The 13,908-nt window shown below is 39.3% G+C and overlaps 1 long non-coding RNA gene across 1 annotated transcript; it reads right to left on the bottom strand.

The window, feature by feature from the left end:
* Nucleotides 1-6,276: 6,276 nt before the first annotated feature.
* LOC132786652 (uncharacterized) lies at nucleotides 6,277-7,103 on the bottom strand. Its single transcript, XR_009632465.1, has 2 exons — nucleotides 6,677-7,103; nucleotides 6,277-6,623 (listed from the first exon to the last, which is right to left on the bottom strand). It is a non-coding gene; the product is annotated as an uncharacterized LOC132786652 (long non-coding RNA).
* Nucleotides 7,104-13,908: the final 6,805 nt, after the last annotated feature.

Genomic DNA, 13,908 nt, shown 5'->3' with positions numbered 1-13,908 from the left:
ATGTTTATTTGCAACTTTGCAACTTTAATTTGCAACTTTAATTTAGACAACTACCTCACAACAGCAGATTTTAATCGAGAGTTCAATCGAAGACGTAAAATCTGAAAGAAGGTAGTTACTCTTTGAATTCCCACAAGTCTTTAGCATGAAATTGACCAATTTCCTTGCCCTCTAAATTTTCTAATAGGTATAAGGCCTGTCCAATTTTTCGCTTTACTCGTGCCTTAAGGCCGACTGGTGCAAGCTTAGCGTTGAAATTGTTTGCCATATTGCTCAGTGCCCAGTTACGCTTAATTACTGTCTGGCCAACTTCAAAGGTTCGTTGTTTAGTACGAAAGTTATACGATCTCTGATTCTTTTCATATGCCTTTTTCAGATATTTGTGAATATCAGCACGGATTTTAGAAAATTTGTCAGCACGATCGAATCGAGCAGTTCCTTCACTTAAGAGATTCAAATTTTTAAGTACTGTGTAGTCTTTACCATGCGTCATCATATGTTGTCCAAATACAACATAGTACGGTGACGCGCCTATCGATTGATGTATGTTATTGCGTAGAGCACAATTGATACTGCTAACATATATATCCCATTCTCGCTGGTCAGAACGAATAAATGATCTTAACGCCGCATTAATGGATCTATTGACTCTTTCAGCTGCATTACTTTGAGGGAATATGCTCCAGTGAACATGTGTTTGATACCATACGAAGACAAAAATGCAGCGAATTCTCGGCTTTTAAACTGAGTGCCGTTGTCGCTGATTATGAACTCTGGTGTGCCAAAACAGTTAAATACAGTGTTGCGCAAGTGATCAATGATTATTAAAGTCGAAAATTTCTTAACTGGTATAAGAAATGTGAATTTTGAAAGATGATCTAGGATGATAAAAATTCCAATATTACCAAGTTTTGAGCGTGGAAACGGACCTATGAAATCTATGTAGAGTCTTTGAAATACTCGCTCACTAATTGTTTGAATACCCATTGGCGGCTTTAGATTTTGTGTCGGGTATTTTGAGGTTTGACATATTTTGCATTTGCTAATAAAGTCTCGCACTTCCACTACCATTCGTGGCCAATAAAAATGCCTACGAATGCGTTCTAGACACTTCGCTGTGCCGCAATGTGCTGACGTTGGGGTACAATGAGCTGAAACTATCACCGAATTTCTGAGAGATGTAGGGACGTACAGTTTCCAGCCATCGCCAATATCTTCGCTGACGTCGGAAGGCAATACTGCTCTGTAATATAAATATCCGTCTATGATTTTGAAATCCGGAAGATTGGATTTGCTCATCTTCTCTTTTAACTCGACATAATCACTTTCGAGAAATGCATCCGAGTTTAAATCTATCTCTGGTAGTATTTCGAGCTCAACAACATCTACATTTTCTTCGAATGCTCTGGAAAGAGTGTCAGCGACTACATTTTGACTGCCCTTTCGATGTTCGATCTGAAAATCCATTCCTTGTAGCTTTAACGCCCACCGAGCAAGTCTGCCATGAAGGTCTGTTTGATTCATCAACCATTTCAGACTTGCATGATCGGTTATAACTTTGAATGATTGGCCTTCTATATACATACGGAATCGCTTAATGGCTAATACAACTGCCAAGCATTCTAATTCCGTTGTAGAATAATTTCGTTGTGCTTTGTTCAACTTTTTCGACATATATGCAATGGGTAGTTCGTTGCCTTCTGCATCAAGTTGAGCTAATACGGCGCCGATGCCATATGTTGAAGCGTCACATTGCACTAAGAATGGCAACTCATAGTTGGGATGACGCAAAAACGGAGCAGAACATAGTCTATGTTTTATTGCTTCGAACGCATGTTGGGCCTCTTCATTCCATTCAAATTTCTTTCCTTTTAGCAGCTCTGTTAGTTCAAAGATGACCGTTGAGTACTGGGGAATAAAACGCTGGTACCAACCAGTCATGCCCAGGAATCGTCTCAGTTGGCGTCTGGACTGTGGCACCGGAAATTCGGAAACGGCTTGCACTTTCATTGGATTTACTCGAAGTGTGCCTTCTCCTACTACATGGCCTAAGTAATCTACTTCTCGTATTCCAAACTGACTTTTGGCAACATTTATTGTTAATCCCGCTTTTCGTAATCTATTTGCCACTTCGGTCAGATGCAGTAAGTGGTCTTCAAAGTTAGAGGACATGACCAATAGATCATCTAGGTATACGAATACGTGTTCCTTCATGTCATAGGGAATTACTTGATCCATAAGACGACACATTGTATGAGGTGAGTTACACAAGCCAAATGGCATCCGAGTAAACTGATACAAGGGTCTATTTGGTACTGTAAAAGCAGTTTTTGGTCGCGCTTCTTTGTCTAGAGAAATTTGCCAAAAGGCATCTTTTAAATCGATTTTGGAAATGCACTTAACAGATGGCAATCGACTTAGAAGACCTTCTAAGCTAGGCATGGGATATGCGTCCTTCTTCGTCACTGCATTTAGCTTTCGAGAATCAAGACATAGACGATCTTTGCCAGGTTTAACAATCAAAACCACAGGCGAGGACCATGCAGAGTTCGAAGCTTCTTCTATTACTCCTAAACGTAACATGCGGTCAATCTCGGCACAAAGTCGCTTTTCTTTAGCTGGAGATATGGGATAGTATCTTTGTTTAATGGGAGTACTATCTCCTGTGTCTATAGAATGTTCAAGAAGTGTTGTTTTTCCTAAGCCGTCCCTTTCGCATGACGGAAAAAATCAACAACTGCTTGTAATCTGCGTTTTGCATTACTGTAAGAGACAATTTGGGTATCGTTTCATTTTCAATTTCAGATTCAGTTACTGCATTAACATAACTAACAGAAATTCCAAATTTATTCCAAAAGTCAATTCCGCAAATAACATCTTGCGTGATGGCGCTAACAATTAGGAACTCAAACGATTGCTTTGTCGAATTATATTCGATTGGAAGATTAATGGTACCAGCGACCTTTTGAGGTTGTCCATCAGCAGTTTTAACAAATCCTTTGGATTTAAGATAGTTAATATTATTTTCAAGAATGTACTTTGCTAAGTTTCCTCCGATCACGCTTTTATTTGCTCCGCTATCGAGCAAGGCCAAACAACGCTGATCGAGAATGTTGAGGTAAGTAAAGGGTCGTATATCGTTGTCTTTATTTACGATAGCTGATATCCTATAAGAATTTAGTACACGCTTTTTCGACCAAAATGTATGCATACGATGAGCAGCACGCGATTTTGGAGATGTGTGTATTTTTCTTAATCGCAAATGATAAGGTATAAAATGTCGATGAATTTGTAAGTCAGGTAAGTTATTCGATATAGCAGGTGGTTGAGAATACTCTAGAGAATTTGGTTCTATTTTTAATTGCGGATATCCGCTTTTGGTGGTAAGCGAATACCCTTCTGCGAGTTTTCCTGTTTGGTTTTACATTTTGTACAGTTTGGTTTATATGTGTCAAGTTTTCCACATCCATAACAAAATATGCGACGTGATTTCAGGCAATCCTGGTAACGATGACCAATTTCATCGCAATTCCAGCATTTGAAATTATCAGAATACTTCATAGCATTTACATCTGCTGATTCTGAGTTTTCATCTTCAGAGCCTAACTCCAGGTCTTTTTCTAAAGCAATCTCATGAATAACTCGGTTGGGGTTATTCGATCGATTTTGATGTTTAGGCAGTTGGGAGTAGAATTCTTCATGTTTGTGACATTCTCTACGAAGGATAGCTAAATTTGAAATTGGAACATGTAACAGTTCATGTCGAAGATCTGGTTTCAAATTCTGTTTAACATAAGAGACCAATTCGGTATCGGATAGACGAGAATTAAGCGTATCTGCTATGTTCAACATAGCATCCAAATATTCATCGAAAGGTTCATTAAACTTTTGTTTCCTGCGCCGTAAGCTATCTTTTATGTCTTCATCGGTTCTTTGATTTTGGTATCTTTCGCATAAACGAGAACAAAGATTATACCAATTCCTATGATGAGAGCTACGATGAAATCTCCAATAGAAGGTTAACGCTGGACCTGAGAATAGTAAGTGAGCAAACTGATACAACGTATCAAAGTTTCCGCTCAAACAACGAGAGGTCAAGCAATTTATTCGATATATAAAGTCGTCGATTGGTATATCAGTTGGTGTACCACTGAACTTAAGATGCCAATTAACAATGGTACTAGAAATTCGGTCAGGCCGATCGAGACTACCAGATATATTTCCTGATTGCCCCAATCCTTCGTTATTCTGATCTGGAATTTCGTTATCCCATTCCAATTGCGGTTCCTCGGAACGAACTATTGGCGGTTGGGCGGCAATATTTAAGTTTCTAAAGGCAAATTCAACCTGATCAGCGATAGTAGCGACTAGTTCCGCTCGAAAGTTATCGAGTGAAGAAGTGATAAGTCCTTGAACTCGTTGTTCAGACACAGCTGGAACGGGTGTGGTTGTACTTCCTGTTGATGCTCGGGGTAAGCGACTTTCTCGCGCAGCATTTTGATGCTGCCTGGAAGTAGGTACATTTTGTTCTAAGCTTGCCCTATGTTGCCAAGAAGGAGATTGTGCGGCATTTCTCATGAGATTCTCTCTCTGATTAGCTCTTGTTTTGGTCGATCTCGCGGTTTAGTGCCAGCGGCTCGAGGCATCGCGTGAAATTGGGGGTGCTGCAACTGTATGAAGCATGCTTAACCCTTCAGATTGTTCTGAGCCAAAAATATCTCCTATCCTGCACGGCTTTTGCAAGTTGGACAAGTTTCGCTAGTATTGAGCCAATTGGATATACATTCGGAGTGAAAGTTATGACTACAAGGGGTTTTTACTAACTCAAATTCAGACGATTTTAAATCATTGCAAATTTTGCAAAGAATTAATGAACTAGCTGATGCGAGGTTTTCGTGGCTGCGAGTAACCGGCATAATGAATTTAAGTATGAATGTGAACTAGTACGGTATTCGATATTGACAAGGTAATTGACAAAAATAGGTTTACGATATGCGATAATATAGTGTTCAAGTTTTAAGTTTTAAGTTTGGGACTTACCCTTCAATGCGATTTTAAGACAATGCGAAGTGTGTACTGAGAGTCTGAATCTACTTTGATTAGTAACGTATTTGATGAGTGTTTGTGATTGAAAGAGGAACAGATCGATATTAACCAATACTGAACAATTCTCGATTTCAATACCACAACACAATATTGTGTACTGGGCCTAACAATGATTCGGTAGAGAATCGAAATTCATCCAATTCTACAAAAATTTCCTTAATCACATTATTGGCCAGAAAATTGCATTTAACAGGTTTAATTCATTGATAACACTATCAATTAATGAATCCGCTATGTATGTTCTTTTCGCCTGGTCTGCTTCCGACGTTCTCATCAGTAAACAGCCAATCCAGAAGGCAGAAAATTCATACATCTATGTTTTCAATAAAAAGAATGAATAGTTTGATGAGGAAATGTTTATTTTGGGGCACATTTTCCATAGGCCTCACGAGTTGGGCGCCATTTAATTATGTGACGAACACCACGAGGTTCTACTCATCTAAGCCTACTCTGTCTAGCTAACTTGCCGGCTCAGTTCAGGGCTGGGGTGGGTCTTTGGCTTCGACTGGGTAGTAAGTCATCATAAATTAAAGTGTAGACAGAGTGTAATACCAGGGGAGAGGGACAGTACTCATTTCGCATTATCTCAAACGCTCGCACATCTAGTGCCCAATCAAAATTAAAAGTTTAACGCCTCATTGTTTTCTTCTCCATAATATTCAGTATTTTAATACACATACTTCATTTTGTTTATAAAAATTATCTCTAATTAACAATAGTGCTTGATTTATCGAGCTATTATTTATCGTTACGTTAATCTGTTTTGTTTAAATATTTGTCTTCATGACTTAATAATACGAAAAATATACCAACACGGAACACACGGAATTGAAAGCCTCACAATCACAACCCCAATCAACTATAAATACAGTCACGGCTATGCCGTACTTACGCACTTTCCATCGAAGTTAGCAGGCCTGATAACCGATGAATCCGTCGTAGCATATATGATTGATGATGATAGCTGTTAAAGATGATAAAAGGTTATGGTTATCAGGCTATCAATCCCTATGTACCCATGTTGGCTGTGTGAAAAGTCGAAAAATGAGTTAGTTGATCTGACAAGTACTATTTACAAATTCAATTTAATTTTTCAAGTATTCAAACCATGTTGGCACTTTTAGTGCATTTTACGATCGAAAACAATCCAATGCAGATGGTGCTGGCGGGTTTTGTGTGGAGCCGTAGATCTCTCGCCGGAAGATCTACGCTCCTTTGAACGTCTCTAGTATCGCCTTCGCTTAGCCGCTATCGAATACCGTTTGATAATCTGCAGCGAAGATTCGCTGCCGCAAGATTATCGCCTTATTCCCACTCTAGCTGGCTGTTCGCAGCGAGGTTCGCTGCCTTCACCAATTCTCCCTTAGGCTTGCAGGTTAGGGTGAATATCCGCGTGCGCTTCACTAGTGGCACCTGTTCAACAGGTGGGGGGGGAAGGCGAGGACCGCAATGTGCAACACCTATTACACTCTATGGAGGGTCTAGCGTGTGCAATTGCCAGCGGTATGACCAATAAGCTGCATAAAATAACATTTTTACCGCAAGGTCTAATCAGATTGACACTACTTACCAATCAGTGGCAAAGAGAAAATTTAGCAATTCTAAATTCTCTAAAAGAGCCGGCCAATCCAAGTTGGGACAAAAGAAAATCTCGAATGCCCAAAAGTGTTGGCATTCCTTTCTCGGTTGCAGTATTATTTTATATTTATTTTTGCAATTTTTCTTTGCAAATTTTTGGTCTGATGTATTAATGTTCTCAGTGAAAAAAAGTGCATAAGTGAAGATGGCTGCCCTTAGTGAGTGCTCAAAGCATCTCTGTGTGGATCAATGCAATACTTACTCCCCGTTCGATAGACTCAACAGTTGAGCTATGCTAAGTGGAGTTGCCAACTTAATTAAGGCTTTGGCGCATCAGCTGATGCTTTGATTTGTGACAATCAGATGTTTATTTGCAACTTTGCAACTTTAATTTGCAACTTTAATTTAGACAACTACCTCACAACACTCGAAAAAAATGTTGAGGGGAAAACACAATTTAAGATAATCACAATGATGTTAAACTTAGTTAACTTAATAAAGTTGAAAATAAAGTATTTCATAATAATTATTAGAAACCACAAATGAAACATAAGGAATAAGTATAATTACTGATTTCATTTGAATAAAAATTTAATATAGTTTTTCTCTTAGTGCAGTGGCAAAACCTCTAACCCCTCAGTGCTGGCTCTGGTTGGCATGTCGCTGGTTTTGCTGTTTATCTTAAAAACCTTGTTGTCGTCTTAATTATTGCGTTAATGAGTTTTCTGTTTACTTTTTTCAGTTAACCCGTTTACAACAGCATTTCGTGCTATTATCAATCAATCGCAGATCGAAACGATCGACGATCGAACTCGATCGACTTGCATTGGGGAGACCAACCAACCAACCAGCGTCTGTCTGAGGATCGGAATCTGCGGCCTGATCATATGCAACGATAAGCAGCCGCAGCCACAGCCGCAGCAACAGCAGCTACAATATGTATTTGTATAATAAATAGTGTGAGCGCTATCTCTCACAGCTCTGCACAGATATTTATGAAGAGGGAACGATAAGAGATCTTACTTAGCATGCCGCTAAACTTCCTTTGAATTGCCAATGATAAACACCGACAGGATATTTCAACTAAATGCAAAAACATAAAAATCGAAACAGTTGAAACATGGAAATGAATTGAGGCGAACGAAGCAATCGAACCACTTGTGTGGGGTTCAGCAGGTGAAGCGTTGCGAGTGATTTACCATGTGAACTGCCATTTTAATTAGCATGTTAGGTTATGGCTATTGCCACAGAAAATGCTGCACAATAGATCAATAAACAAATTAACTGGGTGTGTTGTTTGCGGCGGTTCCATATCATTGCTCAACGAACCAACTCAGTTGATTAATTGTGGGAGCTAAGATTTCCCACTGTGCGCCGAGAAGACAAAAGGTTCACTGGGTCTAAGATTCTGGTCTGGTCTCTGCTCTGGTCACGGACGGCGAACAAGTCGAGCATGAAAGACAGTCGAAGTCGAGGAAGGGATTGTAGGAGTGAAAAATTAATGATTTGTTGATTTATGAATTGATTCAAAGTTCAAGTCAAGTGTACAATGATGAGTGTAGCTCTGCAACACAAACGGTCTGTGCGGTCCCTAGAGACCAGAGATTGCCAAGAGATTCGAGCCGAATAATGGATGGAGACCGATCACCTAAGTGAAAGCAATTGTTATACAAAGAAATGCAGCTGAGAATCGATCTTACCAATTACTCGAACATCTAGTTATACTTGTATTTCAAGCAACACAAAAGAACGTTATATAGTATCTTAGATCAGATATTGTATTAAAAGTTTTAAAAAGTCAGACAAAGCTAGATAATTTCAGAAGAACTTTCGGAGCTCATAAAGATTAGACCGGGGAAACAAAGCGAAATATTGAATAGATCAGACTATTAAAAATGAGACTGATCCAAAGTGTTTTACGCATCCACAGAAGCTATCAACGCTTTTCAGCTGCTACCAAAACTATTTGCAATAAAATCTATTAAAATGGTTGTTTAAACAATAGAAATAGAGTGAGACAAACTGACCGGGGCAAGTGCTTTATTTTTTTTTGGTTATATTCGGTTGCAGCTTTACGAGTGTGGCACATTCGTTATGGGTGCAGCACACGGCGGCAGCGGAGAGCTACCAGATGCCGCAGGTTGCATTCTTATGCTAATCTGGTCGAGACACACAATGAAGTCTGGATCTGGAAGTGTAACGGCAGCCGTCTTTTGGTAGCTGTGTCTGGTAGTCGTTCCACATTTTGTTACGCATCAACGAACAGCTGGATGGAGAGAGGGAGGGGCAGGAAAGGAGTTCTTGGTCAAATGGCTTGTAGCGATAGTTAGTTGCTTATTGTTTGGCCAATTTATGACCTGGCTAAGAGCGGGTCTTTAAATGTACAAAAAAAAGGAAAAACATTAAAGTAGCAAACACAAATATAATTTAAGGCACAAATGTTAATTTGTGTCTTTTTAGTTTTTGTTTGTCAATGTGTTGAAACATCAGCTACAACAACAAAATAAATAAATAAACGAACTGACAAACAGACTGAACATAATTGCAACAACTTAAGAAATCACAACAAATAAGCAACAAACAACTCAAACCGAGACTCTGCTGTTGACTGCTGCGCTGTGTTGTAACTCAGAACTGAGATTCAGATTCAGATTCAAAACTCACGGCATTCAAATTGATTACAAAACAAGCGGACATAGAGTGAGACGAGACGAGACGAGACGAGTCCTGAGACTGGCATTGGGTCTCGACTGGCACTTCGTCTTCTCCTGATAAACATGACTCGGCAGAGTTGTTCAGTTCAGTTCAGTTCTCTGTTCAGAACTCAGTTTGTTTTTATTGTTTAGCTCGTTATCAAGTCAAAATAATCAGGCGCAGCGCTAACAATTGTCATTGTTAAAGGCGAGCCATACAGGAGCCGAGATCGAGCCATACAACCACAGCCCCAACTCCAGCCTCAGCTTCAGATCGAGGCGTCGAGAGCGACGTCTTAAAATGTGCCCCATCATTGCCACTGGCCATAAAAGTGAAGCTCCTCATCATCACCAACAGCATCAGCAGCAGCAGCAGCAGAAGCAGTAGCAGCAGCCGCCCCGAACAATGCAACATGATTCGCGAATTATAAATACACGCGCTGAGTAGATCAGCATTGCAGCCACAAAGCACACAATTCCAGATACACTAAAGTTTTGGCAATATTTAACATAAATATATACGAAATTACAAAGCTAAGATTATTGCTAAGAGTCAAAATGTGAAGCGTGGAAGAAAATCTCAAACTGCTATTTCAGTGAGCAGCAAATTTTAAAGTAACAGAAAAAAAATAAAAATCTAACGGGGTTTTTGCTTGTTTCTTATCTCCATGTTCCATTATAAAAAACAATGTTCAACACAGTTCAGTGTTTTTGTTTCTGTCGCACTGCTATTTCAAAGTTCACAGTTGTTTGTATTTTAAGTCCACATTATACAAACATAATTTTGATATTTAAAATTAGATAATAACAAAAACTTTAAAGAATCTTACAATAAAAATGTACATATTAAAAAAGGGTGAATCTTAAAAAAAATTTAAAAAGAATGCTTTAATCTTTAATTTGAATATGTTTAGAATTCATCGTTTTAAATTTTTATATTCTTATTATAAGATTCTTCAAAGTGTTTACAAACTATAAAACCACTTTATTAAAATAATTCTTAAGTCTTTGGGTAAACATGAAAGTAAGAAACTATTTTCAATCGTTTTTCTTAGCTGCAACAAGCTGCTTCCCAAAGTGAAGATACCCCACTTCGAGAAGGCAACACCAAATGCACTTTTCGTACATTTCTGGAGCAATATAATCGCTGGCAGCCTTTAAAATTAAGCAGCAGTAGTGGCAACAGCAATCGTAGTCTTAGTGCCCCTCATCCAGTAATTGTGCTGCAAGTGGTGCTGGGCGCTCGTGTATTGCTCTTGCTGTTGCTGTTGCAGCGTTGTTTGTTGCCTCTTGTGGCTGCTACCGCGCAGCAGCAAAATGAACAAACACAGCTTTGCACAGAAGCCAAAACGTGTCGTCCTTTCGAGCCACTCGAGAGGCTCGAGAGTCAAAAGAGTTGCAGTTTGCAACTTGCCGTCTGTCTCTCAACCGCAGACTCATCTCGTTGTCATGGACAGCGTCTTCAGTACGTGGCAACAGCAACACCAACAACAACGTTTTTAATTAAACAATGTAAGCAAAAAAGTTGCCTCCATTCGCCCATTTATACACAATAAGAAATTGAGCTAGACATTGTTGTGAATTCATTTAAAAATAAATTCTAAATTTCAAATCAATTTTGTTATTTTACTAGTTGAAATAAACACACTTATTAAATACAACTTAAACTAATAGTTTTATTCCTTAAATATATATTTTCTTTTTTTATATTTGTACTTTTATTTAATAGCAGTGTAATGCTGCCAAGTGGCATCTTGGCCTGTGGCAGCTTACCTTTCGCTCTGAGGGGCTAACCACAGTAGTCAAGTTCAACTTGGAGCCTTCTTTTGTGAGTTATGAGTTGCGCAATCACGACTTCTTGTCTTGCCACAGGAGCAGTCGCTGCTACTGCTGCTGCTGCAACAGTTGCAGTTGCAACAGTTCGCACTTGGGCTGATTAAGTTTTAGAACAAATGAATTAAAAACGTGCGCTTCATTTCGCTGTCTTTGCCTTCTCCGCTTGCTTGCTCATCATGTCTGGAGGTGTGAAATCATTTGGCCAGCGAGTGTGAGCCGCACTTTACCTGCCAACGTGGCCATAAAGCCAGAGCAGTAGCAGCAGCTGCTGCTGCTCAGGATCAAACATGGCCAGAGCCAATATACGAAGCTGCCTTTTATGATTATTGGGATTTTGGGAAAAAAAACGACAGCTGCTTGGAAAGTTCTCAAATTCATCTGAGCTGAGATTCAAAAATTGAAAGAAAGAAAAAAAATCGAAAACTCTTGGAAAGCTTGCTCATTTGTATGTCATGGCAACGATCTCTGTTTAAAGATAAAATATTGTAATTCATTTAAATGAACAAATCACAAACGTTCGCCGGGCAATTCGTTAAAAGAAAGACGGAAAAAAAATATTGTCCACTTGAGAGACTCGAGACACAAACTCACAGCCCAAGACAAAGCTAAGTCTTCGAAGGCAGATTGTTGTGATGTGATTACGTCAAAATTATTAAAACAGTCTCAAGCGAGAGAGCTCAAGTTGCCCCTGCGCCCCGCTCTCTCTCACTTGCAGAAGAAAATAAAATACCCGTACATATCGTAATATCGTACGTCATGTTTCACAATTCGTCTGCCGCATTTGATCGACACTGATCTGAGATAAGACAGTCAAATAACCAAATCAACCCAAGACCCAAAAAGAAATACAGAAAAATACACAACTCAAATTATGGTATCGGAATCGTGCAAGATTGAGCCGAGTTTAGACGGAAAGACAAGTGCATTTGCATCGTGTGAAACAGCTTTCCAGCGCCCCATTGAAAGCCAGAATACTTTTAGCTCTTTACTCAATGAAATTTGTTGAAAATTATGAACAACGAACAAATAATAATATTTTACACCATAGCTCCGGACATTAGACAATCGTTGGCTTCCCTGGGTTCAGAGTTTATGGGGGGGGATGGAGAGGAAGGCATTGGCATTGTCTAGTCTCAGTTTTATGCTTTGACAGGCGATACACACAAGTTGACAACAATGCCATTAGCTGCAACAAAGAGACCACTGCGACAATTGACAAGCAGCAGGTTGGGGTTCAAATTTAACCCGCTGCAAGCAAAGCATAAACTACTCAATTAAGAAATACCCTGCAACTGATCTTTAAGGGGGATACTAAAGGTGACAGTTGGTAAAACTTGAAAGAAAGAAATAGATAAAACACAAATTAAGTGCAGAGAAAGAATATCAAAAGGAACACTAGAGGTTGCTTATGTAAAACTCAAAAGAAATTCAAGTTAAAGAATTTGTACAGTAAGAATATCTCTTTTAAATCTTAAGAAGTACTTTAAGTTAATTTAAAAAAGTAGAAGAACTTTACTACTAAGTTTGGTAGCTACAAATTCTAACAAATCGTACAAGCTGCAAATAAATTGCAGAGAAAGAATAGCAAGAAGGATACTAAAGGCTAGTGAAACTCAAAAGAAAGAAATAAAAGTCAAAGATATTGCAAAGGAAGAATAGCTCTTTGCTCTAAATTGTTAAGATGTACTTTAAGTTTAAATTAACGTTATTATTACAAAAAAGTAGAATAACTTTGCTATTGAGTTTGGCAACTACAAATCCTTTATCGTTCAAACTCTTTCAAATACAAAATTTCCAGGGTATCAGCAACACATCTACTTTAACCGAAATGTTCGCTTATCAATGGCTATTGTGTGACAGTTGCTGGTGTGAACCTGCAGGCATCGCCATTCTCATTCTCATTCTGATGCTCAGCAGTCTTTCTCAATCTCATACACAATGTCATTTGGCTGGCTCTAATCGTTCGCTAAGCTGTTTCGAAAAAGAAGCAGCAGCAGTAGAACACAACTTTTGATTATTAGATCGCGCAACAAAAGCACACAAAAGAGTTGAGAGAGAGAGAGAGAGACGCTTCTTCCGTTGCTGTTGCTGTTGTTGTTGCTGTAGTGGCTGCTATCTGCAGTTTCCTAGGAAAGCGACAAACAAACAAGCCAAAAACTAAAATCTTGACCACGTTTGCGAACGCATCCGGCGAGGCTGAAACTTACACGTCTGCAGTCGTGTAATATGCAAACTAGACGGCGATAACTGTACAGATAAGCGTACAGCAAACCACACACACAAAAACGTACGTGTACAAATTGCAGACACTGGTAGTAAATGCAATTTATGTTGCAGGCACGATCCAGGAGCAAGATCTCTCTCTAAGGCGCGGGTGGTAACATGAGCAGGGGAGAGACAGGTAATCACTTTACTACCTGTGATTCCAGTGTCAACACTTTCGCGGTAAAAACTTTTCGCGACGCCAGCTGTCATCAGGGATTAGCGGGTAAACGTTAGATAATCCCTTTTTTCGGGGCAGTTCGCAAAGGACGAAATATTCTCGCTAATCCCTTACCTGTGGAGCTATCCTTACTACCTGTTGCAATATATAAACTGCAACTTCTGAGCTAAGTCATCACAGTCATCCGACAATCATCAACCGAGCAACATCTCAACTCAGAGCAACTGTTCTTCAACCGTTCAAACAACTGAA

This window comes from Drosophila nasuta, chromosome 2R, assembly GCF_023558535.2.
Source record: "Drosophila nasuta strain 15112-1781.00 chromosome 2R, ASM2355853v1, whole genome shotgun sequence".
Lineage (NCBI taxonomy): Eukaryota > Metazoa > Arthropoda > Insecta > Diptera > Drosophilidae > Drosophila > Drosophila nasuta.
The sequence above is the reverse complement of the archived record's forward strand: the minus strand, read 5'-3'. Positions and strand labels throughout refer to the sequence as shown.